Consider the following 16,184-nt stretch of genomic DNA (forward strand, 5'->3'; position numbering starts at 1 on the left):
TAAAAGTTGGCTTGGCGTCTTTATTTCAGCGGGCACTGGAGCAGATCTAATTCAATAGGGAACTCGGGGATTTGTTCATGAAAAGATAGTCAGTCTGGCTGCAAAGTTTGGCTCTTGTGAATTAATTAATTATTAGAACAAATACACTTTGAAGTGGGAGGTGATAATTGAGGATTTCTAAATATACTGGCTATTGACAAAGACAACAAGGATTTTTTTTTTAAATTAAAGGCGATGCAAGCATCTTTATATTTTTTATTGAAAATACATTTTTGGGGGGGGGGGAGGGGGGGGGAAGAAATAGAGAAATAAATAAATACAAAAATGTATATATATTTAATTGACTCACGTTAGAGAAATATCTCTAATTAATCTTCTGTATTTTATATGATAGGTAGATGTGTGGTTAGTCTTGCATTGAAAATGTACTTTACATTATATTTTTAAGTTATGGTGGGTGAAAAAGGCAATAAGATATATATCATGTGTATATATTGTACAAGGTTAATTCAATGTTGTATTTTATATCAGAGGTTTCTTTTCTTCGGTGTGACAGTGCAATGCCTGGAACAGGGAGTTTATTTCATGTATTGTTAAGGTGAAATAAAGGGAATTATAAGAATGGCTTGTAGAAAAAAATAATAATATATATATATATATATATATACACCAACATCATAGATTACACTAAGCAAAAAAGAAAGATTACTGTTAAAATTACATAAGGAAATAAGTAAGAAAGGGAAAGTGGGTGAAAGAAAATAAAGGTAGGGAGTATGTGTGTGTATATATATATATATACACGTATATGTATATATATATGTTTATATGTATATATATATATACACGTATATGTATATATATATGTTTATATGTATATATATATATATATATATATATATATATATATATATATAACATGGGTAAGGAAAACAGCAAGAACTCCAACGTTGAAATCCAAATAAGGCTGGTGCTAGTCCCATACATAATGTAAAGGGAACGTTACCACCCAGCAGAACAGCAGAGAGAGGCAGCACTCAGAGGTAAGTGTGCAGAGAATTGTATTGTAACAGACAGAAAAATCCTATGTTTCGATCCACAGAGGCGCACCCCAGGAAGAATATCCCCCTGTGGGATCGAAACGTCGGATTTTTGTGTCTGTTACAATACAATTCTCTGCACACTTACCTCTGAGTGCTGCCTCTCTATGCTGCCCTGCTGAGTGGTATCTCTCTCTCTCTCTCTCTCTCTCTCTCTCTCTCTCTCTCTCCTCTCTCTCTCTCTCTCTCTCTCTCTCTCTCTCTCTCTCTCTCTCTCTCTCTCTCTCTCTCTCTCTCTCTCTCTCTCTCTCTCTCTCTCTCTCTCTCTCTCTCTCTCTCTCTCTCTCTCTCATAATATATATATATAATCTGTGTGTGTGTATATATATATATATATATAATAAAAAAGATCACTTGTGACTTAAAACGTATATATATATATATATATATACACACACACGCATATATTTATATTTGGGACTGGAGAATGGAGGAAGGAATAAGAGAATAGGGGGACGCCTGCATAGCTCATGAGATAGCTGCTATGACTTGCTTCTGTGAGAGGGAAAGGGTTAATGAGACTGCTCATGAACTTGGCCTGCTGTCTGTCCGTCTGCAGTTGGATGGATGGTGGATCCCGCTGACGGGACCTCCCCTGCTGCTTCAGCCGGGCTCCTGAGCCTGAGAAGCTGCTCCCCGGCCCCCCATTCCCCCCACAGGGCAGCTTGGACCCCCAGCGGGCGGCCTTTCATTAGGACACATTCTATAGGCTAATAATATAATAGGATCACTCAGAGGTGCTCTGTGTAGGGCCATCGCTTTGCTAACAGGATAGTATTCAAGTCTTTGTACTTTGCTAATCTGAGTTAATTTTCAGCATTTGGACAGCGGCTTGTAATGTGCCAGAGATCAGGGAATGTCTCTCCTATCCCAGGGAAGGAATCCTATGCACACAATGAGATCCTGGTGTGTACAAAGCGACCAGGCCATGGGGAAACATACAGGCAGGAACCGCAGGATCTACCGGATTACAACTTCAGCACCCCCTGCATAATGTCACTAGTTACCATTTCTGCACAGTCTATATATTTAGATTTATGCTATTTACTGTAAATAGAATTGTATTGTCCAGCACAATTCAAATGCGTGTGGAGCAAATATCTCAGTAAGCTCGGCGCGGTTTTATACTGTCACATTTGTTCATCTGTTTACATATTTCTCTACATTTTTGTGGAAAATGGCAACGTGTGTACAGTTTTCTATTTCTATATCTATAAATATCATATTTATATAGAAGGTTTTTATCTTTACAGACTTCGCCTAGTCAATCTACAGTGTAGTGCTGACATAAATAATAATACACGTTGTACATATATATTAAGAACAATGCAATGTATCAATAACAGGATACAATTGTAATTATTATTGTGATTCCCAATGTGTGTAGAATGGAATATAAATAAAACATAATATAAAAGTCAGGTTTGCAGAAAGAACACGTAGGTATGTTAATGTGAAAGTGAAACATTAAAATATGTGATCTTCCTAAAGAACCTGACTGTTCCTATCAAAAGAAAGAACTAAAGCTGTTAGCAGCCTAACTGAATGCAGAATTGTGAACATTTAATTGAGATGCCTTCAGAGTGTTAATTAAAGACTAAGGTTGTGTAGGGCTGGATTCCTGTTGGTTGAGCTTGCCAGCACCCCCCCCCCCCCTCCTCTCCTCTCTCCCCCCTCTCCCCCCTCCTCTCCTCTCTCCCTCCCCCCCTCCTCTCCCCCCCCCCGCCCCCCCTCTGCTCTGCTATGGTTGGAGTGGGTGAGATGCTGCTGCGGTGACGTCACTGCGGACTCAGCCTGCTAACAGAGGCTGCTCTTGGAATAGAAGCAGAGACTGGATCCGAGGAGACTGGATCCGGGGAAACTGGATCCGGGGAGACTGGATCCGAGAGGCTGTGGGGACGCGAGGATCCTGCCCAAGTACCTTTCTTTGGAAGCAAAACCGTTAGAGAATTCCACTAGAGAAGGGCAAAGATGAACTGCAAGGAGTACCCACGCGTGTCTGCAGGATCCCCACCCCCTTTGCTGTCTCCTTTTCTTGTGGAAGAACACCACAGCAGCCTGGCTGCCCACGACTTCCATTCATCCATTGCTGATCTCCAAATCCACGCTGCCTGTAAGTGTTTGCTCTCTGTGGGAGCCTCAGCCTGCCTGGTGGCAGCAAGACATAGGAGCCCCCAACAGATCCCGGCACTAACAGTGCACAAGATCATGCACAAATAATGGCTGTTGTTTTCTTTGACATCATAGTTATTTAGGCCCCAGGGAATAGTAAGAGTGGAAACTTGCAAAGGATTTCCCGGATTATCACTGAATGTGGATTTACATTTTCTGGGCACATGTCTGTGCAACGTGAAGGAATCTGCTCTTTAACGCCCTGACCAGTTGACCCTTGAAGCTTGACAAGGCCAATGGTCGCTCTATTCTCCAGCCACCTCTGTGTGAGCAGTTCTGTGCCTGGAAGAAGAAGAGAGATTGCTTTGGGTTAAAGGCCTCGCACCTGCAATTGCAAATAGAAGTCATTGCCTTACAATGTATGGTCCATAGGACAGGAGCCAAATAGACCAGTTATATATTTAGAGAGAAACAAGGTGTGCGAGGGCTGTTTTCTAACACCAATATGCCACTACATGCAGGGGAGGGTGGCAGAAGTTAACACATATTGCATTTGCATATTTTCCAATTAAAAATTGGATTAGAGTTGAGCCCGATTTCTAAATGACAGGCGCAGGGCTTGCAGAGTATTTAAAGAAGTTGATTACTTTATCTTGGTTTTTAAATCACGTGCTAATTTTAAATGTTCTTATTTTATTTCGGCATTTCCCTCTATGTTATTTATTGCGATCCGATAAGAGGATCCAACACACAAGAGGATATATTTTCAATATTCTCGTCAATAAGAAAATAACTAGATGAATATCTAATCAGGAAAGTTGTTTTATTTGAATCTGCCAGGGCAGCTCAACGTACAGTACCTTCTATGTAAGTTATACAGGTGTGTGTGTGTGTGTGTGTGTGTGTGTGTGTGTGTGTGTGTGTGTGTGTGTGTGTGTGTGTGTGTGTGTGTGTGTGTGTGTGTGTGTGTGTGTGTGTGTGTTTGTTATTAAATTACATTCTCAACATTTTAACCACCACCAAAGAAAAAATAAATTGATTACGTTCTATTCACCAAATACCTATTACTACAATTTCTAACATGTTTCCAAGTACAGAGATCATGACTGTTTCAAAGATAACATAAACCATGCGATTAAATATATAGCGTTATGGCTGGTAACAAGCATGCATATAGCACATAGCGGTAGCGAGTATTCTTACCCTGTGGCAGACATTTAATTTTAAATTAAAATGCTGCAATTAAGGATTGAAGAAGAAACTAAAAAGGCCAGATTCAAAGAAAATCAGCTTAACTGAGCATCTGATTGGGAGAGAACACAAAGTCTTATGAACATACATTGAAAATAGACATTCTTTCATATACACATTTTATTACCATGTTAATATCTTTTATTTTTCAAACATTTTCCAAGAAAGATCCATAAGCAAATGTTCCTACACAGATGTTTTTGCTGGTCTGTATGTAAAATCCTATTAGACACAACTGACCCAAATATTGTCTCATATATATATGTGACATTGGTTCCATTCGACTCTTTCATTGAAACAGGAAACCAGGGAGCTATTGGAATATATGTTGTGTTAGCTGTGTTTTCCTATCTCTTTTATCCTTTCTCTTTCCTGTTTATCTCGCATAATTGGCAGCTTTCTATGGGAAATGTGAAGAGAAAAAGAACCCGAGCACAAAGTGAGAAGATAGGGAGAAACGATTAGCACAACATGCACTTGAGACCAAAAATAAATGGGGTTACTAAAGGTCGGCTAAAAATAACTACCCAATTAAAGAAAAGTGACGTCACACGCTAGGGAATGAAAACCACGTCATTAAGAGCTATGGAATAAAATAATTGAATATAAATTTGATATAGACACTAAAACATCTTTAACTGATAGCAGATTTCCAACACTACAAAATGAAGATTCCAATTTAAAGGGAAATGTATATAGTTGTGTTTATTGTGGCACAAAACAGGGCTCTTTGTTGACTGATACACAAGGCTTTGGACTGTCTCATTCTTTAAACTGTTCTTGAAGGCTCGTGTATCCAAATCTGTGCATCATTTTAATACTGATTTGATTCTGCAAATAATGTACATTTCTGCATGACAATTGCGGCTATTATATTTATTGTAGACCTGTTAAGTCACGTACGTATGTGCAACTATCTATCTATCTATCTATCTATCTATCTATCTATCTATCTATCTATCTATCTATCTATCTATCTATCTCTCTATCTATCTATCTATATTTTATTAATGCAATTTTTGTAATGCACCTGCATGTAGGCATAACTCTTACCTCTAAGGTTGGAAACAATACCATACAGTATACTGGAGCAACATATTAAATCATACTCATCAGAGATCTATAATACCAAAGCAGCATAATTTCACCACCTGTTATTTCCAACAGCCCTCGCAGAAGAGGCCTCACTTGAAATATAACAATTCCACGCACTTGTTCTAGGTCCCTATGAGGAGGGTCATTGTAGAGAGATTATGCCTTCGAATTAAATAGGGATACTCATTTAAAGTTGACATTATTTTACAAATGCTCGGGTTTGGCCGCTTTTAATGGCCAGATAATCCAGCCGGAGCCCTCAGCACCTTGGGCAGCATTGTGAGAGTCTGGTCCGTGACTGACAGCCAGAGATCGGCAATTCTGCCTTAAAAACTCTTCTGGATTTTCATTTGCATATTTTTTTTCACATATTGTTGCAATTCACAGGGAAGTTCCCCCCATCCCAAACTTGAAGCCTTGTCTGCGGAATGGAGCTCGTTAAATGAACATAAAACACGTTGGGTCTTTGTATTGGCAGTGTGCATAGGGTCTTGGCATCTCCAAAATAATCTTACTGTATAATTGGGTATTATGTCTAATTAGGCAAGTGAGTTAAAGCATTATAATAAGAGCATGGTTCCTTTCTTACATGGCATTAAGAAATCCCCCACCAGACCGATTGGCCAATACTGACATTTATATTATAGATTTCACAAAGAAATTCGGACAGTTCAATGATACCTTTCAACACATTATTGTTTTCTGCATATCAAGGCAGACAGCTGATACATAACATAAGTAACTAGTTTAAAACAAATGTTAATAATGTAAGCATGCACAGCTCTTTGGAGTCAGTTTTTATTGTATTGATATCCTTTTTATTTTTTATATATTACTCAATGCAGTGGGCATCTTGTCTGAAAATGTACGAAAGTGGACGACTCTTATTTTGCCATTAAATATGAACTACAAAAGTAATAAGTATTTTTTTCTAAAGCTTATATATATATATATAGTCTCTAAAATTTGCTTACCCAGTTTGATTGCAGATTTTCGCTAATTTTCTGGTTCAGAAATGTATGTTAGTGACACCTCGCCCAAGACTTCTGTACATGTAATAGACACAGGAAGAAGCCATTTTGTGGGAAATTGCACTAAAAGCATTTTTCTTATTCAAGTAAAGAGTACCTCATAGTAACGCACTCATTAGGTGAAATTACCTGCAGGATTTATAGATGCAATAAATCAATGTCCCTAGATAATTCTGAAGTTTGTTTTTCCTAAAAATGATACAAACAGAAATATTTCTATCTGCCTATTTCACCAATGAACATGAATGCAGATGTAACGCAAAGCAGGAAGCACCATTTGCACATATGTGCCTATTTCTTGTTAAAACAAGGTGTGTGATATGTATAATGCAGAAAGCTCTGTATATTTATGACATTAGTTTTAAGGGACTTGTCAAAATATGTTTGACATTTCTCCCAAGAATAAGAACAAAATAAGAATTCACATTACATTTACAAGATTTGGCACCATTTGTTATGAGAGCAAAGAACGTCTTTGCAATAGGTAATATGACTCTTGACAACAATACAATACACACACACACACACACACACACACACACACATCAAACACATATTATCATATCACATTATATATATTAAAGTTTTGTAAAGTATCAGTGAAAAAAAATAGTGATGGTAGGTATACTACAAGGAAACATGTTTGTAATGAAGGTGTTGTGTACATTTGGATTATTTACACATTTATTCATTTTAAACGGAATTTAACTCATTCAGTTCTGCAGGAGTCCGCAATGTTTTCCTTTGTAGCGTTTCATGGGGTTAAAAAAATACTGGAATCTAACACAGACATCCCTTGTGACAGCACATGTAAGAACTGTCTGCTGTGGGGTGTGGTAATTACTCCACCAATATTATGGGTCTTTTCGGAGTCCCTGGTTGGGGTTTCTGGGCTCAGTATCTCAGTATCAATCAGCCAACCTCAGTGAAGCAGTCTGTCTGCACCGATAAACGCTATATGTCTGCACCGATAAACCCTATATGTCTGCCCCAATAAACCCTATATGTCTGCCCCAATAAACCCTATATGAGCCAATACGTACTATTGGAAAGATCACGGCCCTCAGTTACAGTATAATGGACAAAAACAACGTTTCGGGGTCACACTGCCTTCCTCAGGCCTGGCACAGGCGCGGGGATCTCTGTTACTTTATACAGCTGTCACTTGTATATTGTAACAATTTGCCCTGAGATTTCGGTATCATCTAGATGGGTTATAAATTATATGTCTATAAAAACAGTGCATATGGCGCTGAGGGCTGTTGTTATTTTGCCTATCTAAGGGACAAAATGCATTTCTGTACCCCTGTGGCAGAGCACAGGTTAATTAAGCATCCTTAGCCAACACATTAATTAGTGTTGGTATTTCCCCCCCAACTTTGAATTTTTATTTCTTTGATAAAACAACAACAGATAACATTACAGAATAACATTGGTGAGGGGGAGTGAAGGATACAAAGGGGAAAGGGGAAGGGAGGTGAGGGGGGTAGGTGGGAGGTGAGGGGGGTAGGTGGGAGGTGAGGGGGGTAGGTGGGAGGGGTGAATAGGGACATGGCACAACAGTTACATGGTTACAATGTATTCGGTTCAGTATTTGTTTATTTTCCAATACTATTATTCAATACAGCATTATTTTAATCTGTTCTTCTATATCAGAATCACGAAGCATAATCAGAGCTGCTCCCCTTATTACAACACACAGAAACCGACAACCACCCGGAACTGCTACACTCATTATAACACACTTGTGTTGCTATTTTGAAGCATTTTTCTCTGGGGTTTTTTCTTTTGCTCTAATATGTGGTACTGAGACTCCCTTTGGATACTGGTTTTATTTATTTCCCCCAATTCCAGTAAAGTCATATTCCCATAGCCTTATGTTTTAAGATGATCTATGGCATGTTCTATTCTATTTTCCTAAACATATTCCGGGGATTAAAAGGAACAGCAAACAGGCTGGGTTTCCTTATTTAGCCAAACAGTCACGCCTTGGTCATTGCTCTGTATCTTCATGTCACACACAGAGCAGCTTCCCCTGTGATCGTGTATGGATGCAGCATTTTGCATTGGCTCTTTGTTTTGTAATGTACAGATCTTATGCTAGGAGTAATACTGTATATTTAATTGTATCTGTCTAAATACAAAGTATAGTGACCCTCTTAAAACCAAAACATGCTGAATTATTACAAATGTGACACAAGAAGCGTAGAAATAACACATTTCTTCTGTTGTTTTATCATTTCTGCATTTCAAGTGAATTTATAGAAATTGCTCATTGTGTGCACAGGATTTTATGCACAAAACACATAGTTAAAATATTTTCTCAATTAGTAAAAATAAAGAAGGAAGTGATTTTGAAATTGGAGGCTGTAACTGTGATGTTTTAACTAAATAAAAAAAAAACAAGATCATTTTCCATAAATTGGACTTAAAAATAAAAAAGAAGGCTTTCCATTGGCTTGACCGGTAAATTCAATTCCCCATATGGGCAGTGGGTAGGATTACAGGGTTACAGCCCCAGTCCCAGCCTCTCTATTCTCTTTATGGTTCACAATATTTTTATTTCCTTCTTATTTTTAGACGAACAATTTATATTTATTTAGCACTTTGCAAAGCTGGATTGTAAAACTGCGATGTTCAGAGGGGCTGAAATGTATCTGATTATCCCTTATAAAGGGGTCTGGCTCATTGGAAGAAAATACCCCAAAGACAATCTCTTTAGAAAGGGTCTATGGGCAAAAGGGCGGGAAGGTGCTGGGATTTAAATACCTCTGCCCCCATTGGCCAGTTTCTTGGGGTTGTCACTGTCCCAAAGGCTCCATTAACATTAGAAAGACCTAAAAGTTGGTTAAAGAGACAGAGCTCTTTGGCTCTCAGCATCTGAGGACCTCAGTGTGTGACCTGCATCCCAAGCCCAGGGACCCCCGGGGACCCCAGCCCGATCCCCATTACTTCCATGGGAGGGCATTTCCAGGCATGCTGCTTTACTGAACCTTCACTCAGAGAATGATACTTATTTCTACTTCTTGTTGCTATTGCTTTTTTGGTGGTAGATGGAGGCTTTGGCCGTGCCCCGCGTTTGCCTGGGATCCAGCATGGAGGCCAGACAGGGAGTTTGTTTCTATCTTTGGTTATCTAGCTGTATGAGTGTAAATTAGCCATCATAAAGCTAGATAACCGAAAGTAGGAATAACTTCCAAGACGTCCCAGAGGAGAAACCTGGGAACAAGATATGGTGAACACCAGGAAGGAAGATTTATCCAGACATCGATCTTCATTCCAGCACATCCCCAATCTACTCTTCTTCTAAGGTACAATTTATTTATCATTTATACACACCCAATGTTCATTCCCTTTGTGTAGCTTCTAGTTGTTTCAGAGTTATATTGATGGGGTGATTACTTATATTTAGGAATACAATTTGAGCAAAAGTGATTATGAAAATCCACAATTATCTTTAACATTTTTACTTAAGATTTTCTTCTAAAATGAATTTTTTTTTTTTTTAAATAATGAGTCTAATAACATATTTCTTACAATCTGTCAGTCGGGCAATGTCATCAGTAAGGTCATTTTAGCAATACCACATTTATCAAATTATACCGCGACTCAATCCTAGGAAGACGTATTAGCCTTTTGGGTTTCTTTTATTCTGGGCTGGAATCTGGCCTCCAAATGCTTTGCTCCTCTGAGAGGTCAAGTTCTTAATAATTTGGTCACTTGTCGTGGGCGGTGACAGCTGCTTTTGTGTTTGGTTGGGAAGGGGAGGTCCCTGTGAAGAGTGAAGAGAGGCTGCTCTAAAGAAGTAAGTTTAGATTCCGAGGGGCAACCCTTAATACTGACACCCTTTCTGCATACACACTGCCTGGGTGCTTAACACACAGAAATGACTCATTTTCTATAGCAAGGACCCGAGAAGTTGGGAGGAGAAGTGAATGTGTCTCACAATACCCAGCAATCTGGAAATCTGCATTCAGTTTCTATGGCAACACAAAGTACTCTGCACTCTGCTTATTTTGCTCTGGCCCATTTAGCTCCATTTGTAGGCAAAAAAAAGTGCTTTGTCTGATTCATCTGAAACAAACCCCCAAAACAATACAGGGTTACCCCCAAATCCTATTACCATTTTGTTACCAGGGCATGATATCATGTATATTTCCTTGAGGTGACCATTTTTATTTCACATACTACATAAGGGTTTCACATGGCAGATAGATATTTTTGCTTAGTGATTTGCCCCTATATGTAGAACAGTAATGGTGGTGATATAATATAGGAACATGTCTTATTAATATGGGATCCAAACAAGTGAAAGCAAAAACACCTCCCAAGGCTACTCTTACACGTAACACATTGATAGTTAGCGAAATATTGTAATGATTGTGGGTTCTTCCAGCTTTGTCACCTTCGTGTTGTGCTGTCTGTGACAACTTGTACTGTATATATTGGGTTTTGGAACCGTTGATATTTTTCTTGGTGTTTTCTATAGGCAGTTTAATACGTTTTGGTAAATATAGGTACATTTAACTATGATTTTTTTAAATAGTAAGTTCCTCTTTAAATCCTTCATCTTTCCCTCTCTTTTCGTTGTACTGGTAGAACTACAATACTATGTTATATGCTGTGTTATATACTATATTATATAGTATATTATATACTATGTTATATACTGTGTTATATAGTATGTTACATACTGTGTTATATAGTATGTTATATATTATATTATATACTATATTATATACTGTGTTATATAGTATGTTATATAATATATTATATACTATGTTATATACTGTGTTATATACTGTGTTATATAGTATGTTATATAGTATGTTACATACTGTGTTATATACTGTGTTATATAGTATGTTATGTACTGTGTTATATAGTATGTTATATACTATATTATATACTATGTTATATACTATATTATATACTGTTATATACTATATTATATAGTATGTTACATACTGTGTTATATACTATGTTATATACTGTGTTATATAGTATGTTACGTACTGTGTTATATACTGTGTTATATAGTATGTTATATACTACATTATATACTATGTTATATACTATATTATATACTGTTATATACTATATTATATACTATGTTATATACTATATTATATACTGTTATATGCTATATTATATAGTATGTTATATAGTATGTTATATAGTATGTTATATACTATATTATATACTGTGTTATATACTATATTATATACTATGTTATATACTATATTATATACTGTTATATACTATATTATATACTATGTTATATACTATTTCCATTGAACACTTTTCCTTTTCACATATTATGAGATCTTTACATTTAGCTTAAATTGTTCCCCTTATTTTTCTCATACTTAGGTCAGGATCTTTTAGTTTAATGAGCTCCAGCTCAGACTATCAGTCCTGGTTCTGCCCAGGCTGTGTTTGAATGTGTTTCATTCTGTCAGTGACGCAATCTCACAAACATATGGGGCACTCAAACCAGCACAGTATACAGAGTCTGGGGCACTCTAATCCAGCACAGTATACAGCGTGTGGGGCACTCTAATCCAGCACAGTATACAGAGTGTGGGGCATTCAAACCAGCACAGTATACAGAGTGTGGGGCACTCTAATCCAGCACAGTATACAGAGTGTGGGGCACTCAAACCAGCACAGTATACAGAGTCTGGGGCACTCTAATCCAGCACAGTATACAGAGTGTGGGGCACTCAAACCAGCACAGTATACAGAGTCTGGGGCACTCTAATCCAGCACAGTATACAGAGTGTGGGGCACTCAAACCAGCACAGTATACAGAGTGTGGGGCACTCAAACCAGCACAGTATACAGAGTCTGGGGCACTCTAATCCAGCACAGTATACAGAGTCTGGGGCACTCTAATCCAGCACAGTATACAGAGTGTGGGGCACTCAAACCAGCACAGTATACAGAGTGTGGGGCACTCAAACCAGCACAGTATACAGAGTGTGGGGCACTCAAACCAGCACAGTATACAGAGTGTGGGGCACTCAAACCAGCACAGTATACAGAGTGTGGGGCACTCAAACCAGCACAGTATACAGAGTGTGGGGCACTCAAACCAGCACAGTATACAGAGTGTGGGGCACTCAAACCAGCACAGTATACAGAGTGTGGGGCACTGTAATCCAGCACAGTATACAGAGTGTGGGGCACTGTAATCCAGCACAGTATACAGAGTGTGGGGCACTCTAATCCAGCACAGTATACAGAGTGTGGGGCACTCTAATCCAGCACAGTATACAGAGTGTGGGGCACTCTAATCCAGCACAGTATACAGAGTGTGGGGCACTCTAATCCAGCACAGTATACAGAGTGTGGGGCACTCTAATCCAGCATAGTATACAGAGTGTGGGGCACTCTAATCCAGCACAGTATACAGAGTGTGGGGCACTCTAATCCAGCACAGTATACAGAGTGTGGGGCACTCTAATCCAGCACAGTATAGAGTGTGGGGCACTCTAATCCAGTATAGTATACAGAGTATGGGGCACTCTAATCCAGCACAGTATACAGAGTGTGGGGCACTCTAATCCAGCACAGTATACAGAGTGTGGGGCACTCTAATCCAGCACAGTATACAGAGTGTGGGGCACTCTAATCCAGCATAGTATACAGAGTGTGGGGCACTCTAATCCAGCACAGTATACAGAGTGTGGGGCACTCTAATCCAGCACAGTATACAGAGTGTGGGGCACTCTAATCCAGCATAGTATACAGAGTGTGGGGCACTCTAATCCAGCACAGTATACAGAGTGTGGGGCACTCTAATCCAGCACAGTATACAGAGTGTGGGGCACTCTAATCCAGCACAGTATAGAGTGTGGGGCACTCTAATCCAGTATAGTATACAGAGTATGGGGCACTCTAATCCAGCACAGTATACAGAGTGTGGGGCACTCTAATCCAGTATAGTATACAGAGTATGGGGCACTCTAATCCAGCACAGTATACAGAGTGTGGGGCACTCTAATCCAGCACAGTATACAGAGTGTGGGGCACTCTAATCCAGCACAGTATACAGAGTGTGGGGCACTCTAATCCAGCACAGTATAGAGTGTGGGGCACTCTAATCCAGTATAGTATACAGAGTATGGGGCACTCTAATCCAGCACAGTATACAGAGTGTGGGGCACTCTAATCCAGTATAGTAAAGCAGAATACTGTATAATACATAAATGTCTCACGACACTCACCAGTGTTCACAAGGTTTATTGTGTTCAAATCTGCGTTTTGGCTCCGGACACACACACACACACACACACACACACACACACACACACACACACACACACACACACACACACACACACACACACACACACACACACACACACACACACACACACACACACACACACACACACACACACACACACACACACACACACACACACACACACACACACACACACACACACACACACACACTGTCCCTCTGTGTGTCCCCCCCCCCCCCCATCACGTGCGCCGCCCTGCACCGGCTCCGGGACAGAGGGGAAGCGCAGCCCTCCTGCCACAGCCGCCAACTTCAGGCTCCTCCCCCCTCGCTCTCAACCGGCTCCCGGACGGAGGGGAAGCGCAGCGCGGCCCTCCTAACCCAGCCGCCAGCGCTCCCTTACCTCCCCGGCGCATCCTTACCTCCCCGGCGCTCCCTTACCTCGCCAAGCAGCCCCCTCGGATCTATGCCAGTCCCAGTCACCACCACCTCTCACTCCCGTCGTGTGTGTGTGGAGAGGGACATTTTACTCCTGCCAACAATTTGTGCCTCACTTTCACCCCTACCCCTGCCCTTCACCCCCCTACCCCTGCCCTTCACCCACCCACACCCGCCCTTCACCCCCCCTACCCCTGCCCTTCACCCCCCCTACCCCTGCCCTTCACCCACCCACACCCGCCCTTCACCCCCCCTACCCCTGCCCTTCACCCCCCCTACCCCTGCCCTTCACCCCCCACCCCTGCCCTTCACACCCCCTACCCCTGCCCTTCACCCCCCCACCCCTGCCCTTCACCCCCCTACCCCTGCCCTTCACCCCACCTACCCCGGCCGCCCTTCACCCCCCCTACCCCTGCCCTTCACTCCCCCTACCCCTGCCCTTCACGCCCCCTACCCCTGCCCTTCACCCCCCCTACCCCTGCCCTTCACCCCCCCACCCCTGCCCTTCACCCCCCACCCCCTCCCTGCCCTATGCCCCCCACCCCCTCCCTGCCCTTCCCCCCACCCCCTCCCTGCCCTTCCCCCCCACCCCCTCCCTGCCCTTCACCCCCTGCCCTTCACCCCCCACCCCCTCCCTGCCCTTCACCCCCTCCCTGCCCTTCGCCCCCCACCCCCTCCCTGCCCTTCGCCCCCCACCCCCTCCCTGCCCTTCACCCCCCACCCCCTCCCTGCCCTTCACCCCCCACCCCCTCCCTTCACCCCCTCCCTTCACCCCCCGCCCTTAACCCCCCCACCCCGCCCTTCACGCACCCCCCCTTCCCACCCCGCCCTTCACGCACCCCGCCCCTGCAATCCCGGGCAACGCCGGGTATATCAGCTAGTGTTATATATTAATAAAATGTTATTGAATATACCAAATGAACCTAATTAGTCTTTAACCATTTCGCTACTAGATTGAGTCGTTGCGTTGCTGGAGCCTCTGGCAGCGAAGCGGTTAAGTCCCACTTGCAGCTAATTTGAAAGCAGTTCTGTATATAGAAGCCCATTATTTGGGGGGGGGGGGGGTGCAGCTATTCTCCATGCAGTCTGTATATAGAAGCCCATTATTTGGGGGGGGTGCAGCTATTCTCCATGCAGTCTGTATATAGAAGCCCATTATTTGGGGGGATGCAGCTATTCTCCATGCAGTCTGTATATAGAAGTCCATTATTTGGGGGGGTGCAGCTATTCTCCATGCAGTCTGTATATAGAAGTCCATTATATGGGGGGGGTGCAGCTATTCTCCATGCAGTCTGTATATAGAAGCCCATTATTTGGGGGGGGGGGGGTGCAGCTATTCTCCATGCAGTCTGTATATAGAAGCCCATTATATGGGGGGATGCAGCTATTCTCCATGCAGTCTGTATATAGAAGCCCATTATTTGGGGGGGTGCAGCTGTTCCCCATGCAGTCTGTATATAGAAGCCCATTATTTGGGGGGGTGCAGCTGTTCCCCATGCAGTCTGTGCTGGGAGGCGGAGGGTTTGCATGAATATAAGGGGAAGGCAGGATGATGGGATCTGAATTCTCTTCCATTCCAGGTAAATTGTTCTTTGAAGCACATGGTGTTGTTGGCACTGAGAGCAAGGATCACTATAATTACTGTTCCAGATCAGATATTTATACATCATTCCCAATCAGCATATTGATCTCCCAGGTGAGGGCTCTGTGAGTTGGGAAGCTTTAGCGCACGAGTGTCTAGAATTAAACTAGCGGTGCTAATCCACGTCTCCAGCGGTAATCCCACGCTGTGGTGGCACTCACACGCAGGGCAAGAATTAAAGCTGCACATGGTCTTGTTTTTTTAAATGGTGCTTAACGGTGACTAAGATCTGTCTTAAATCATCCCAATTCCGGAACACT

The 16,184-nt window shown here is 41.7% G+C and overlaps 1 long non-coding RNA gene across 3 annotated transcripts in view; it reads left to right on the top strand.

Moving 5' to 3' along the window:
• LOC142468723 (uncharacterized) overlaps window positions 1–16,184 on the top strand; it is a 71,074-nt gene that overhangs the window by 1,034 nt on the left and 53,856 nt on the right. For 2 of the 3 annotated variants that reach the window (XR_012788858.1, XR_012788856.1), the window contains exon 2: window positions 9,643–9,900. This is a non-coding gene — a long non-coding RNA (uncharacterized LOC142468723). Of the gene's footprint in view, window positions 1–2,865; window positions 3,214–9,642; window positions 9,901–16,184 lie in introns of those variants that run through there. The other variant, XR_012788857.1, reaches the window with a different exon arrangement.

Source organism: Ascaphus truei, chromosome 18 (genome assembly GCF_040206685.1).
Source record: "Ascaphus truei isolate aAscTru1 chromosome 18, aAscTru1.hap1, whole genome shotgun sequence".
Taxonomy (NCBI): domain Eukaryota; kingdom Metazoa; phylum Chordata; class Amphibia; order Anura; family Ascaphidae; genus Ascaphus; species Ascaphus truei.